The sequence below is a fragment of the Sarcophilus harrisii genome, chromosome 6 (assembly GCF_902635505.1).
Source record: "Sarcophilus harrisii chromosome 6, mSarHar1.11, whole genome shotgun sequence".
Classification (NCBI taxonomy): domain Eukaryota; kingdom Metazoa; phylum Chordata; class Mammalia; order Dasyuromorphia; family Dasyuridae; genus Sarcophilus; species Sarcophilus harrisii.
The window spans coordinates 84,359,912-84,371,836 of NC_045431.1; the positions used below are offsets into that span (position 1 = coordinate 84,359,912).

Genomic DNA, 11,925 nt, shown 5'->3' on the forward strand with positions numbered 1-11,925 from the left:
TGGATGTGGGGGGAGAGAGAGATTTAAGTTCACTTTCTTTGGTGACTAATCCATTAACACTTTCAGAAGGATAAGCTTAGCTTTCAGTTTCCCAGAGACTTCAGGCAAAACCCCTCATATATATAAAAGACTGAGGATCTAGGACATGTATTTACTGAGATTCTTCAGTCTGACAGTTGAACAGCAAGAGGAAGATTTGCAAGCCAGAATAATTCCCTCTGCAAACATCTCTGCCTGCTGAGAAGGAGAAATCTGTATTTTGTTGAATGTGGTTAATTCTGTATGACCTAGGGTTAAGACTGTCAAAGACCAATAGGCAATTACATAAGATTTGGGAAAAGAATGAAGACAAAAACAGATCAAAAATTCATTGTTCTATTCAGTTTTGTTCATAGGTTCTCCATTTGTATCTGGGGCTGTATGCTTAGCAGATATGGGCATGTGGTGAAAATCCCTGTCTTATCCTAGCTTCATTAACCCCAGCCCACTCAGTAGGCAAAGTAGACTTACTTGCATAGATGAGGTACCTAATGAGCCATGGCAATGACTCATTGGTTCCAAAGAATAACTGTCAGTGGAGAATGAAGCCTGGTGAGGGCTTACCATAACATGTTTTCATTTTAACACTTCTCTTCCTCTCCCTCAACTTGATATTTCACAGATTGAGTCTGACAACCCAAGTCGACTAAAGAATGGAACCCAGGACATTAACACTCAGCTGTCAAGACAATGACTCCCTTAGGATTCCTGGCAACAGTATCTTTCCAGTCTGCCATCAGAAACGCTGCAGGTTTTAGTCTGCCTGCCACCCCCTATTGCATAGACCAGTGTCCAAATGCTATTCCATATGTTAACTTCCCAAAATACAAATCATAATAGAGATTTATATGACAATGTATCATCCCCTTTCCTTCCTCCCATCCCAGATGTCACAGGCAAAAAATAAAGATGGCTTATTTCCCTTTCAGTCAAGAGCCATCTTCTACTTTTCTTGGCTCACCTCAAATTATCATATATGGAGCAGTAGAATTCCCTTTTGCAATCAATAGCAGTACTTAAACACTTTGGCAAGATATTACTTCTATTTTTATTCTTTTTTGGAGGGATAGGGGAGGAATGCTCCATTATACATTTTTAAAAAGATATTATTTGGTTTGGTAAAATATGTTCGGGTACCATTTGTATGTGAAAAAATATAATGAAAAACTTTTATATTAAAATAATAACAATAGCCCACATTCACAAAACATTCCATATAAACTGTCAAACTCTGAAAAATGTTGACATCTTCATTTTACAAAAAAAGAAATTGGGACTCAAAGGTTAAGTATATAAGTGATTTGTACATTATCTGTCGCTAGAAAGTGTCCAAACTGGTAAACAGACCTCAGACTTTCCAATATATACTAGTAGTTTTTCCAGGAAGTGGATATAGATCATCAAACTCTGAACTGAAAGGAAGAAGAAAGAGAATAGAAAAAAAGGAAGAAGGGAGGGAGGGAACATAGGATGGAGGAAGGAAAGAATAAGAAGGAAGGGAAAGGAAAGAAATTTAGTTATTGTTCTGGTTTCTTAAATATTACTTTTACAAATAATTCCAGTTATTTATTTTAGATAGAGAATTTTGATTGCATAGAAGATAAGTTATTTCACTACTATGTTATTTTTTTCTTAGCATTTTTAACAAAATTGAGTATTCTTTTTCCCCCCATAGGCTTTGTTTGTTCTATTGATATCATTTCATTTTATTAAGGTGATATATTGTACACATAAATTCCTAATTGAGATATTACTGAATTTCTAATATGTCTAAACTGAAAATAATGATTTTTTGAATATATTAATATATTTGTTTGCTAATATCACATTCAAAATTCTTATTTCAATATCAATTTGTGATATTACTCACTACTTTTTCTGCTTTCTCTCTTCTGGTTTGAGAATTGGGACAATATTTGACTTGGAAATTATTTTATTAAATGTCTTTTAATTTGGAGGAAAAGTTTCATATCAGATATTACCCTTGATAACATTGCATACATTTGAGGCAAAATTTAAAACAGGTTTCATGATTTTAAATTGCTCGCACAATTAACTACACAACAATTCTTTTCTAAGAGATCTTCCTTCCATTTTAATTTCTTCTTTAATTTATTCCCCATGCTGCTGACAAATCAATTTTGTTTTTTTCCTTTTTTTATATTAAAGCTTTTTTTATTTTTCAAAACATATGCATGTATAAGTCTTCAACATCAGCCCTTGAAAAACCTTGTGTTCCAATATCCCCCCTCGCCTCACATCCTCTCCTAGATGGCAAGTAGTCTAATATATGTTAAACATGGTAGAAATATATGTTAAATCCAATATATGTACACATATTTATACAATTACCATGCTGCACAAGAAAATTCAAATCAAACTAGTGGAAAAGAAAAAGAAAAAGTGAAGCAAAATAAAATGCAAGCAAACAACAACAAAATTAGTGAAAATGCTATGTTGTGAATCACATTCAGTTCCCACAGTCCTCTCTCTGAATGTAGATGACTCTCTTCATCACTGAAAAATTGGAAATGGCTTGAATCATCTCATTGTTGAAGAGAGCCACGTCCATCACAATTGATCATCATATAGTCCTGTTGTTGCTGTGTACAATGATCTCCTGGTTCTGCTCATTTCACTCAGCATCAGTTCACGTAAGTCTTCCCCGGCCTCTCTGAAATCATCCTGGTGGTTGTTTCTTACAGAATAGTATTATATAACATTCATATGCCACAATTTATTCAGCCTTCCTCAACTAATGGGCATCCACTCAATTTCTGGTTGACACTACAAAAAGGGCTGTCAAAAGATTTTTGCACATGTGGGTCCCTTTCCCTCCTTTAAGATCCCTTTGTGATATAAGTCCAGTAGAAACACTACTGGATCAAAGGGTATGCCCAATTTGATAACTTTTTGATCATAGTTCCACATTGCTCTCCAGAATGGCTGGATGTATTCACAACTCCACCAACAAGGCATCAGTGTCCCAGTTTTCCTGCATCCCCTCCAACATTCGTCATTATTTTTTCCTGTCATCTTAGCGAGTCTGAGAGGTGTGTAGTGGTATTTCAGAGGTGTCTTAATTTGCTTTTCTCTGATCAATAGTGCAAATCAACCTTCTTAGAGCATAGACTTGACAATATTACTTCCCTAGTCAAAAATCTTCAAAAGTTCTTTATTGCCTGTAGGATAAAATGCAAACTATGCAGCATAATATTTTTAACCCCTCAACGTTTGACTTCTACCTATCTTTCCAGATTTATTTCACCTTCCAAGCACTCACATATTTTGCATTATAGCCAAATTAGTCTATTTGCTCTATCTAGACTTGAAATTGTTAAAGGATAGCATGAAGAGAAAAGAGGAGTTTATTTATTTTATTTATCCTAATGCCTGACTCATAGCAAGCACTTAATAAACATTTGCTTATTAATTATTTTTCATGCTAATTCATAAATTATACTTAAAGGATCTATGATAAAACAAATTTTCTTCTTGATATTTTAATACAGATTCCAGTTCAAGACCCAAGCTTCCTGTTTCCTTTTATTTTTGTTACACTAACAAATTTCACTGCTTTATTCTTGTACAAATTTTTGATAGTATCATTTTGGTGCCTTCTTGTATACAAGTCACACATGTATATATATATCCCACTCACATAAAGCATACATTTGCTCACTGCCCTTTAGGTTGCATACTTTTTTTGGAATATTTAATATGATAATGATCCATGATGTGAAGTCATGGCATCTAAACAACAATTTTTGAAAAGAAGGAATCATATAAGCAAATAGTTTGGAATTTTGAAAATAATGTATAAATTTCCAAAGGAAATAAAGCCTGTTCAGTTCCCTATTCAATTCTGTGGTTCAGTTCAGTTCATATCTGAAGTGTCTGTGTAATTAAGCTAATATTCAATATAAATGTGAAGAAAAATTTTAACATTGTCAGTTGACTAATCAGAATACAAGTCTGCCATCTACAAATCTGAAAAGAACTTGTTTATTCAACCTGGAAGGTTGAATATGTTTTGATATATACCATAGTGTCTTATCTCTCCTTATCGTGATTTATGCTTCAAGAATACACATATCACATTGAGCTATGACAAAAATTGTTATCAAGAGCATATTAACCACTGTCTTAATTCTACTGGTAAGAAGTCTTAAAAGTACAAAGCCTGTGTAATTTACTAAGTCAGGTATATCTTTAAAATTCAGAGATTATGTAAATAGAGAGACATAAAGAATGCCTAGGTTGAAGTCCTTTCTCTCTTTCCATTAGTTGTATGATTCAAGCAAACTATTTAACCTTTACACAATATAATCAGCTTCCTAAATCAGAACTCATAGAAAATTTTTGATCTACATCAATGGGGAGTTTTCATGGCATGAAATACTTACACCAATGAAATCATAAATCCAGAATAGCCATTCTTCACCCCCACAATATATCAATGAGGGAAAAAATGAGAAGTGTTTATATATATATATATATAAATGAAATTAAGAATATGTATATATACATATTATACACATATATACATATATGTATGTGTATGGTATATGATTGTGATGGAATACTACTGCATTATAAAAAAATGAGCCCAATAGTCTTAGAAAAACATGGATAGACTTACATGAAATAATGAAAAGTGAAATAAACAGAACCAAGAAAACACTATATATAGTAACAGCAATATTCTTTTAAGAACTACTTTAAGCAAATAAATAACTTACATTAATTAAACATAAAATTAATAAATTTTTCAAAAAAGAAATCTTAAAAAAAATCAAAACTTCACTCCAGAAGATTTTTTCTTAGTTACAAAATATATACTCTCCTCTCTCATGGGATAGTTTACATTTGGTTCATATTTATGCAGAAGAGAATAAATTACATCATATCATATTACTTTCATTGAGTCAAATTTTATTGGGAATTCTGCAATTACAAACAGCCTGCTTTTGAAGCATGGATTCTTTTAGAACTGGTCACTGACTGCACTTAACTATGATGCCTCTTATTTTCTTCATACCATTTCCAAGTTTACTAATTTATATCTAGTGAATAATTTAACACTGGAAAAACTAAGATCCTTCTCTATTATTGCCAAATGTCATGATCACATTCAAATTAGAATTAGAAATGAAAACAATTATATGTTTCTTGTATCTGCTATATTAGGAATGTTTATTAAGCACAATTTCATGATGGCAAAGAGTGAAATAATCAACTTTAAATTATAGGACAGCTCATAAGTAACTGTCTAAATGTTAAAATCTTTAATTCTATTATTTTACTCTGATTGACTATGTGTTTGGTCTCTGAGGAAGAACCATGCACATTTTTTTTTTCTCAGACTCCATTGTTGAGTGTTCTGTGACAGATACAAAATACAGGAACTTGCTGTGATGCTAAAAGTAGATTTGAAGAAACTGCCAAATATGCGAAACCTTGATACATCTGTTACATCTTTCTAAATAAAGCACAAAGGGTAAAGGGAGAAAGAAATACTTCATTAGGAAGCAGAAAAGAGCTAATGTAAAATAGTTGGTCACTTTGTTGCCTATGAGTGAGAGAAATAGTGGTAGAGAAAATGAGAAATACAGAGCAGATGTATAGGGATTTGGTGTACCACCATGCTATTAGATGGCACATTTATGGACTTTTTGATCATATTCCAGGGATTTCTTAAACCTCTAAGAACACTTCAGCATATTACTTGGAAATAACCTCAATCTCTGGGATTTTTCCTTCTATTTGGAGGGTAGAGGGTTCCCTATTACTAAATAAAGCTTCCATGTAAGAAAGGTACTCAAAACAACCATTTCTTCATTTCCAATCAGGATGCATTCCTCAAAATTTCTCCATTATACCCATGGACCTATGAGATATTTTCTTGTTTTCCCATATTAGCTTCAATTTAGATACAGATGGTCCTTGGTTGTATAAATTCATACTATGTAAATTGACTTTACATAAAGAATTCTGGGGGCAAGGTGGAATCAGTATTCCTAAAAATACCTATGTTAACTTTAGTATATTATTGTGATCTCTTAGCTTCTGCCCCTCAGCTTACCAATCTGGAGCTTCCCACTCCTGCTACTACTAGTAGTAGTACTACTACTACTTACTACTTCTGCTGCTACTACTACTACTATTACTACTACTACTAACTACTACTAGTGCTACTACTACTACTACTACTGCTATTGCTCCTAATAGTAATAGTAATGAAAATAATAATAAAAATCTAAAAAATCTTCAAATTAAAGCAGAACAGATTTGTGACACTCAGTGGGAGAGAGGTGAAAAGACTGGGGTGATGGAAGAAAAGGCTTGACTTGAAATCTCCTGTGCTAAGTGAAGAAGCCTTTGTCCCAATTTACCTAGCTCCTTATTGTCCATTTTCTCTCTATTCACTCCTGTAACATCTGTCATTCCCCCAGTGGGTATATAACCTACCCTCTATGTCTGGCTTCCAGGGGTCTGCGCCCTACACCATGGCCCACATTGCTCTAACTTTCTCTGTCCCTGGTCCACAACTGACCCAGAACCATGAGCTGGCTTCCTCTCTTCACTGGGGACTCTTGGTCCCCTATCTGCCTCCTTCCCTTCCCTATGTCCTGTGACAAATTATATAAAGACTCTTTACTTTGAGGTCGACTGAAGGGGCCACTTACATGAAGCAAGTATTGGTTTGTCCATTAGAAAGTAAACTCCTTGAGTCCAAGGACTGTCTTTCTTTGTGTTTGAACTTTTATTCCTAGAACTTATCACACTATCAGACATATAACAAGCACTTAATAAACTGCTTGTTGACTCAGTGACCTACAAAGATAGTGGACTACGTGTGCAGAAAAAAATCAAAGAACTTCAGAGCTAAAAGGGAGTTCATACTCATTCATTGAGACCAGTCCCTATTGCTTTATGAATGAGGAAACCAATATCTAAGAAGTCTTTAGATGTAGGAAATGCGTAATAAATGAATTCTTTGGTGTTATTGTTCTCAAATTTACCACTAGAGAAAAAATGGCTTGATAATGATCAAATCAAAGGCATGAAGAAATATCTCTGAATGGGATGAAGGCTAAAGGATAAGTTAGAAATGGTGTTTACAAAACTTATAGGAAATGATGATTTTATAATGACATCATAACCATATTCATAAAGTCAGCTGAAAAAAGTTATTCTTTCATGAAAGGAATTAACCAATAACAACTTAAAGGAAAAGGCAGGGAGGTAAAGTGGTCTAGTATTTAGAAATCTAGTTTTAGAACCTAGAAGTCCTAGGTTCAAGTAATGGCTCTGATATATATATATATTAGCGTTGATGGGAATTAAATCAATTAGCCTTGCAGAACTTCAAGACTTGTAAAGCTATATTTAGCAGTATATAACTATAGATTATAAGCAAGGTGTGAGTTTGAATCCTTGTAGCAGGGATTCTCTACTTTAAGGAAATAATAAGTTGTCACCCAAAAGGCAAAGTTGGGGTGGGTGGATGAGAGGAAGGCCCCAGCATTATCTCTTCAGTGAAGAATATTATTCTATTTCATAAGTGTTTCCATTGTCTTTTCCTCTAATTTTTTTTGTGGTCTGATCTAGTGAGGTTTTATTTTGAAACATTCTATAATTAACTTATAGCAGAATGTTCCCACTTAGATGAATAATGCCATCACTAACATTAATTCAATAAACAATATAGGGATACCAAAAACAAAATCTATTTGTGCAAGTCCTTTGACCCTTTTAACACCAAAAATTCTGTAGTCATATTCACAAGGTATAGCTCATAGGTAGGTGAGGAAGAGGAAAGAGGAACAAGGAAATTAAGGTGATATAAAAGCAAAAGATATAATAAAAATCTAATTAAAATTCCAGGATAAGCAAGAACAATTGGAAGGGGTTCAAGAGGACAAGAAAAGAAGTAAACCCATAATGAAAAAATAAATTGTAAGAGAAATATTATTGGGGGAAACTTACTACCTTCTATTAGACATTAAATCAGGGTTCCTTGTGCAATTTAGAACTCAAAAATTTGTATGAAGCTCAATATCCCTTCTTTTATCTCATCAATTATTTCTAATCCAAGAAACAGGATAATGATTATCAGGCAATTTGCAAGAGCAAGGGAATTATTCTATCCTCAAAAGTTCTGGCAAAGGAAAATACTAACATAGATCATAATCCAGCATCTGTTCATTGCAGAGACATAGCTAGAAAATGCTGCATCTGGAGCAAATAGTACAAACTATTCAAGTAAAATAAAGCAAGCCTTCAGGTGGGAAATAGGAATAAAACATTAAGCAATAGTGGGGAATAACAGAACCCTCAAACAGTAGGCCCTTATCATAGCTTATTCTATACAAGGCTCCTTTTTAAGCTAATTCAATAATATATGCTAAACTCTTTTGCTTCCATTCTGCTTAAAGACTATTAAATGCTGTCATTTCCCTCTAAATTTGGCAAACTGGGGCATAATCCCAGTTGCCATAACCTAGTTATTGAACTGATTCATAGACCCATGATTTTTAAATTAAAGTGCATCTTTAAGAGTACATTAAAGTATCCGGTACCACCCTCTCATTTTGTAAATGAGAAGACTGAGACCCAAGATAGCATATTTGAGAAACTATATTCAAATGAATGTTCTCTAAGCTTAGATCACACCGGCTAAAAATCTCTCTGTAGAAGAATGTAATTAGTTTTAAGGAAGGGCAAAAGAAAGAGAACATGAAGATGCAGTCTCTTAAGGACCTTATACAAAGAGGTGGGATTTGTTCTTTCCTAGACAGCCCTTGATGTGGCACCTGAAGAATATTTTAATATATGATAAAAATAGTTTTATAATGTAAGAGATACTAGAACTATAAGAGCTTTTTTTTTCTTTTCAAATTTTATAACTCGATTGTATTTTACTCTCATCTGATCATTTGGGCAGTATCATCTTTAGTTCTGGGTGTCACATCTGAGAAAGGACATTAATAAGCTGGCAGGATAATCAACACTGTAAAGATCAGTTGAAGGAATTAGATACGTTTGGTTTGGAAAAGATAATAAATTAAAAAAGAGCAAGAGTTAATAGCTGTCATCAATTGTCATCAAGAAGGGCTCTTATATAGAAGAAAGATTATCTTTGGTCTGGCTTTATGCAAGTAGTGAATGAGGGATGTAGGAAGATAGGTGTGATGAAAGGAGGAAAAAGGCTTTCTAACAGGTAGAGCTTTCCAAAAATTGAAATAGAGTTTTCTTCTCACTCAAGTCTATAAGCAAAGGTACTTTGGAGAGGGTAGGAGGATTAAAGGGATTCTTTTACAGAAATGAATTATGTTAAATAACCTATGATATCCTTCTAACTCTGAGATTCCTTGCTTGTGCAACGGTATTATCCAATCAAAAGAGAAACAGCTTTAGAACAAAACTAAAAGACTAGATTTCTACCCTGTGAATCACAGAGAAATGTCGAGAAATGATCAGAGCTCCAGTTGCATTGACTTCCTAGAATTCTTAATAATTTAAAAAAAATACAAATTCTTGGCAGTTACTTTCAAATGCCACAATTTTTACTAATATGTTAAAAAGGGAAATGTCAGAATGAAAAAGCTTTAGTCATTAGCTAAATCCAATCAACAGTTCCCAAATCAATGCTCTATAAATCAGAAAATCTTGTGTAATACCAATTGTCTTCAAACTTTTTAGAATGTAATGGTACTGCAGCAAAATAACTGTTTGGACATATATTGTATTTAACTTAACTTCCACATATTTAACATGTATTGGTCAACCTGCCATCTGGGGGAAGGGGTAAGGGGAAGGAGGGGAAAAGTTGGAACAAAAGGTTTGGCAATTGTCAATGCTGAAAAATTACCCATGAATATATCTTGTAAATAAAAAGCTATAATAAAAAAAGAATGTAATGGTACAGTAACTGTATAACATTGATAATAATGAATGCAAATTAATCTCATACTGTTGTATGCACAAAGAAATTACATTGTCTTTATAGACAATGATTTACCGGCAAGTTTTTCAACACTCTACCCCTCAAGGAAAAAACGACAACAACAACAACTGAAAGAATGTGATGGGAGAAATAAGTTAAAGTTGTAAAACATTTATATTATGATTTAAATACTTATTTAAATATAGTCTAGAAACTTAGAGAAGATGGAATTGATGTAGTTCATTCTTATCCAACTTTTTGTGATTTACTGGACCATACTGTTCATGGGGTTTTCTTGCAAAGACATCTAAATGGTTTGCCATTTTCTTTTCTAGTAGACTAAGGTAAAAAAGAGGTGAAGTGGCTTCCCTGAATCACAGAGAATATGAAGGTATAAGTTATTTTAAAAAACTAGAAGTGTGGGGATATGATAGGTTTAGTTATGAAGAGTTTTAAATGGCAGAGGATTTTAGGTTTGATCATGGAGGTCATAGAAAGCCAGTGGAATTTACTGAGGAAGAGGATGGTGAGACTTGTTCTTTAGGAAAATCAGTTTGGCAGCTGAGTAGAAGATGGTTTAGAAAGGGGAAAGACTTAGTAATTAAGCAGAAATCTATTTCATAGTTTAGGTATATGATGATGAGGGCCTGCAACAGCATGGTAGCAGTGTCAGAAGAGAGAAAAAAGCATATGAAAAAGATCACAATTCATCTAGATAGCATAAACTAGGAAGAAGAATAAGCAAATTTAAAACAGTCATGTGAAACAGAGAGGTTATATGATGTGATCACCGAATGAGAGGTCATTAGTTCCCATTTATGAGGGGCTCAAGCTTGATACACCTATTAGTTCAGGTTCAATGTTCTAATGAAATGAGTCACTCACAGGTCATTCAACAGTAAGAAAGGTCTATTCAATCATACCAGAAGAGCATATTTAACAAGGGTAGATGAGTTTCCTCATCTGGAAAATGAGATAGTTGGATTACATGAAATCTGAATTCTCTCTAAATATGATCCTATAATCAAATGAACTGTTTTCTGACATAAAGCAAAAATTAGGACATATTTTTTTCCCTTCTGTGGGTCAATAAAATTACATTTTTAATTTAAAAATATTAACATTTCAGAGCAATTAACATTCAAGTTTTCACTTAGTTCATGATTGAAATTTTTATTTAGGTCATTTTGGGTTTTTTAATATCATTAAGCATTTAAAGATATATACATATATATATCAGTGGAGATTTTATAGAAACAAAAACAAGTCAGTAAAGAGACACTTATTAACCAATCAAATATCTTAATCATATAGAGCATACTGTTAAATGTCCATGTTTTCAGTGATAAGAATAAAACATTCTGATCTTATATCCTGGAGGCTGAATAAGTACAGTTGCTATGGTGATTGCAACTTTGGATTTCCTGCCTCCCAATAAGTAAAATTGAAATCATAACATGGTGTTAATATTATTTATTACAGCTAATAAATAAAATATGGTGAACCTTGACTATGTGCCCAGGACATAGGCTCTTACCACGGGAGTAGATGGTATAAATGGTCTTTTCCTGTGATAATTTCTGAATGATATCAAAGATAAGCAAATTCTTATTGATGCAGAGAGTGTAGGCAGGGGATTAATTATATTTTCCTGTCTTATGTACCCCCCTCTTTTCTGAGGTAGACATGTTGGGGGAGTGTTAGATCTCCCATTGCCATAACAACAGGCTGCTGCTTGCTCTCTTTAAAACAAGATAAGCTGTGTGTCAAAGTAAAGCTGTTGCCATGGTAACTGACTGCATATTTTAAGGGCAACATCCTAGTTTAATCAAGAAAATTGTTCTTTGTCAAAAAGAAACCACATATTGGTATTAATGAGATTATCTTATTTTTTTCTTCCTTTAAAAGACTCTATAAAAATAGAAGGAAAATGT

General features: G+C 33.4%; 1 long non-coding RNA gene across 1 annotated transcript in view; it reads right to left on the bottom strand.

Annotated features, from left to right (window-relative positions):
- The window catches only part of LOC116420018, a 56,060-nt gene extending 44,364 nt beyond the window's left edge, over nt 1-11,696 (bottom strand). The window contains exon 1 of the long non-coding RNA XR_004230345.1: nt 11,529-11,696. This is a non-coding gene — a long non-coding RNA (uncharacterized LOC116420018). The remainder of the gene's footprint in view (nt 1-11,528) is intronic.
- Nucleotides 11,697-11,925: the final 229 nt, after the last annotated feature.